This window comes from Eleginops maclovinus, chromosome 14 (genome assembly GCF_036324505.1).
Source record: "Eleginops maclovinus isolate JMC-PN-2008 ecotype Puerto Natales chromosome 14, JC_Emac_rtc_rv5, whole genome shotgun sequence".
Lineage (NCBI taxonomy): Eukaryota > Metazoa > Chordata > Actinopteri > Perciformes > Eleginopidae > Eleginops > Eleginops maclovinus.
The window spans coordinates 1,845,139-1,850,042 of NC_086362.1; positions in this window are offsets into that span (position 1 = coordinate 1,845,139).

Genomic DNA, 4,904 nt, shown 5'->3' on the forward strand with positions numbered 1-4,904 from the left:
GAGAGGAGAAGAAGAAACACAAGCCTCCATTCTCGCGGTTACCACGGCAACCAGCCCTGCATGTCACCACCCCATAATCAAGTCCACGCTGCGCCACGCGTGCACCGAAACCAAAGGGGTGTATAAATCAATTGCACCTCATCAATTGCCATGATGACCGAAGGGGCCAGAAAAAAAATGTCTGTATCAATAACATGAGATTTTATTTTGAAGGAAGACTCTTATTTTGAAATTGAGAAAATGAACTCAGGGATGCAAAACACAGGAGTATTGATGGATCTGAAAGATTCCCTGTCACTGCCTATTATTAACACACACACACACACACACACACACACACACACACACACACACACACACACACACACACACACACACACACACACACACACACACACACCCTATTAGGCAGCAAGCACTGATAGATCAATATTGAATATCTGATCCCCCTGTTGGTCTTTAAACCTGCTGCTACACGATGTGTGTGTGTGTGTGTGTGTGTGTGGGTGGATGGGTGGGTGGGTGTGTGTGTGGCAGCTTTGCAATAGAGAATCAAGCTGAGCATCAGTGAAGAAGACTTGCTTCTAAAGACACAGATGGGATAACACACACACACACACACACACACACAGAGTAGGTATGAAGAAGGAAAGCTCATGCATTATAAACACACACACACACACACACACACACACACACACACACACACACACACACACACACACACTGCCTCCAAGGCAACAGCCTCGTCCACTGTTATAGATCTTAAGTGTGTGTGTGTGTGTTTGTGTGTTTGTTTGTGTGTGTGTGTGTGTGTGTGTGTGTGTGAGAGTGTGTAAGAGGGAAGGGATGTTAGTTGCATCACATGACGCTGACTCCATCTGAACAGACCTCCTGCAGAGAAACACACACGTTTGGTACATGTTATTGCATTATCATGCATGAAGGTTGCTGCTCTTAATCTACCATGTAAGTCAAAGGTCAAATTCAGATTCCAACCCAGATTACCTCCCACATTTCCCCCAAAACAGAGGTATTTATTTCCAATATTGCCATCTTTCAGGGTGAAAGCATCCCATTTAAAAGCAGATTAACAAAATGCAGGCTCTACTTCTATCCTGTAGAAGCAGGGAAGGTGCAGAGAAATATATCGGTCTTCATGTGACTCATTGATCCGTTCTGTGACAGATCTTTGCTCAAATATCAGATATATTGATAAATCCTTGCCCCTGTCTGTGATGATGGAGTATCAGACTGATTAGTAATTGCGACTTATCCCCCTTGGACCTGCCCTACTGTCTGTTCAGATCCATTGTATAATGATGGGTTAAAAAAAAGGGCTTTTTCCAGGGTGGGACTCATTTGTCAGAATTTTAAGGACACCAATTGAATGCAGCACCTTCTCCCTTTGACACATTGTTACCAAGGTGGAAAACTATTATTGTGTGGGCACCGTGTTTTGGATTGGCTCCAAATTTCTATGGGTTCTTCACTGGCCCATGCTTCAACCTTGCACCAAGTTTCATGAAAATCAGACGAGTGGTTTATACGTTATGCTGATGAAAACCAGATAAAGCGAGTTGAAAACATTGGTGTAACTCAACCCGCTTCACCGCAATGTAACCGAAAGTGGAAAACCATTACTGTATTGGCACTGGGATTTGGATTTGCTCCAAATTTCTTTGAGTTCTTTATTAGTCCATGCTCTACCCTTGCACCAATTGTCATGAGAATCAGGGCAGCGGTTTTTACATTATGCTGCTAAACGTCTGATAAGCCGAGCCGAAAACGCAATCTCATTGGTGTATCCCAGGAAATTAAAAAGGGTATAAATCCCAAATAAAAGCACAAAAATGGGAAATGCTTTGGAGATTATAAAGCCATACATGTTTGTAAAGTAATATATCACATATTTGTATCGATGAATAATGAAATACCAGCAGTTATGTCATATTTTTGCAGAGAGTCATTTTTTTTGGTACTGTTCCGTTAAGAAAATGAACAAATTGCTTGGGCGGGCTGCTCATCACACACACACACACACACACACACACACACACACACACACACACACACACACACACACACACACACACACACACACACACACAGCATCATTCAGGTTCCCCTCTCACCTCCTAAAGGGATTTTGAGCTTTAAGATAAAAACCTGTCCTTGTTTTTTCTGTTTTTTGGGATTTCCACACGGATGAATGTATGACTGTGTTATTTTTCTAGAAGCGGACGGCTAGCGCACGTTGTTGACTCTTTAATAAAGGCATCCTTAGAAAAACCCGGCTCCGATTTCTTATTCTGACTCCTTTAATGTCTCCAATGATCCGTCGCTTCTGTCTGTGGGTTTTTACACTGGTTTCACATCATTTCAGGGGTGGAGTTTGACTTTAAAAACAACAGATTTTTATCTCAACACTCATTTTTTACTTCCAATTTTGCAACAATCCTTTGAAATACAAGGTTTTCCAAAAGAAGAACTGCTCTTTCACTACAGTTTTGATATGTTAAGTGCTTCCTCATGAATGTCATCGGTAAAATGGCCTTTATGGCATTGATAGAGTGGTAAAGGTCTTTACTTTTGCAGGACATTTCCTCAAAACACATCTATATATTGTAAGAAGTATCAAAAAACTGATTTTATGGAGACTTTGGGTTAAAGTCATGATGGTTCTGTTCTTTTAAATGACATATGTATTAAAGATAATGAAAATGAGGTGGGATTTTCACGTTAGAGAGGAAAAATGGAGCTAATCCTTGATAATGGACGATCCACAAGTCAATAAAGAGAATCTTAGCTTGTAAATTGGTATTGAAAGAAGTCACATTGAACAGGAACACTGGCTTTGATGCAGCTCGGGTTATTTATAGACTAGAAAAGCAATTTTGCCAAGGATTTCAAAGAATTTGGGTTAAAATCATGGTGGCTCCTGTTCTTTTTACTGATAAAAGTATCCTAAATACATTGTTTATGAGAGAAGAAGTTAAGCTAATGAGGAGAATGGACGGTTTAGAAGTCGTAAGAGAGAGACGTGAAGTGCAAATTGGCGTTTCAGAAGTCCCATTAGACAGGAACACTTGCTGTGTTCTCCGGCTCTGCAGCTCGGGTTATTTTTAGCCTGGTTCTGAGAGGAGGACTCACTCTGAGACTGTCTCTCCTCTGACAGAGACGGAGGTTTAAGAAGAAGCTGTGACGAGGAAGGTTTCTAATGCAGATACAGAATAAATCATGTCCACAGCAGTTCACTTATGTAAGCAGTGGGAGTTATCAGATGTATATAAATGGTATAAAGAAGGCTGATGGTTTGCAGAGCCGGTCTGGAGCTGGTTGTTCTTAATTCCAATTAATACAATTCTTAAAGCTGCAGTACACAAAGATGTGTTGGACAATAGACTTCATTTTTCAGCCTGAAATCATGGATTTTCGATGCTTCTCTGAGGTGGAAAAGTTAGGGTGTTAACAAACATATTGAGGTGGGTATAAATGCTGCATTCAGGTGCACCGTGGTGAATTGTATTTCCCAGTTTGTCCATGATGTTCAAGATTCATAAACCCTTTTACAAGATTTGTATTTTGAAATACAGTATACAGTATCTGCCTGATGAATACAGCTGCTGTAGAAACATTCATCTTCTAAAACAACTAAATATAACAGTAATCAACTACTTCTGTACACACATTTTCAATTTTGCAGATTAAAAATGTTTACTGGAATCTCACAAATATTGTAAAATGTCAAGATGTTGAAAAATGGTTGGAAAATTTGGGGAAATTATATATAATTATCTTAAAATCAAGCCAAATGTTTATTATTTTACTGCATTAACTCAGCAAGTTGTGTACCAAATGATCAACAAAGTCCTGAGATGTTGTCACCAGAATTTCCACAAGAGATCTACATGTTCCGATTATTCAGGCACCATTTGAACGCAGCATTAGTGACCAAAACAAGAGTTTTATTTTATGTAATCGTAAGAAAATGATCACTCAATAATGACAGAAACATGTTTTGAGGCATGTGAGCTGTAACCAGAGAAGGGGAGCACTCAGATTGTCAATGCAACTTTTAATAAAACATCCTTTGTTTAAATACAAAGCCTTTTATTCACAGTTCCTCTCTTGTTTGGGATGCTTTTAGTGACCAGGTGAGGGTCTCTGATCAGGTCAGTGTTTGTTAAACTGTTAAAAGCTGACCTTCATTCTGTCCTTTAATACAGTCTGTGTTGAGGGCTTTTCAACAGCCCGCTATATAATCTGAATGTATTATCATTTTATTCAAGGAACGGCTGAAAAGCAGAGCAAGGCAGAGAGAAATGAGAGGGTTTTTTTTTTTTTACAAAGCCCTCGCTCGCCCGTTGTGTGGGCTGCACTGCTGAATAAAAACCAGCTTTCATCTCTCTCTTTCTCTCTCTACATCAACCTCCCCTCCACCAACTCAGTGTCAAGTTCTGCTATGAGACACACAGCGATCCTTGTCAGTGTGTGTGTGTGTGTGTGTGTGTGTGTGTGTGTGTGTGTGTGTGTGTGTGTGTGTGTGTGTGTGTGTGTGTGTGTGTGTGTGTGTGTGTGTGTGAGAGAGAGAGAGAGTGAGTGTGTTAGCTGGCTGTCCTTTTGGCAGGCAGCAGTAAACTGAAGCACCTCTCAGAGAAACTGGACTATTATTGAACTACAGAGAAACACATCTCTTTATTCCCTCTCACACACACACACACACACACACACACACACACACACACACACACACACACACACACACACACACACACACACACACACATACACACACACACACACACACACACACACACACACACACACACACACACACACACACACACACACACACACACACACACACACACACACACACACAGTGCACTTATTCTTTATCC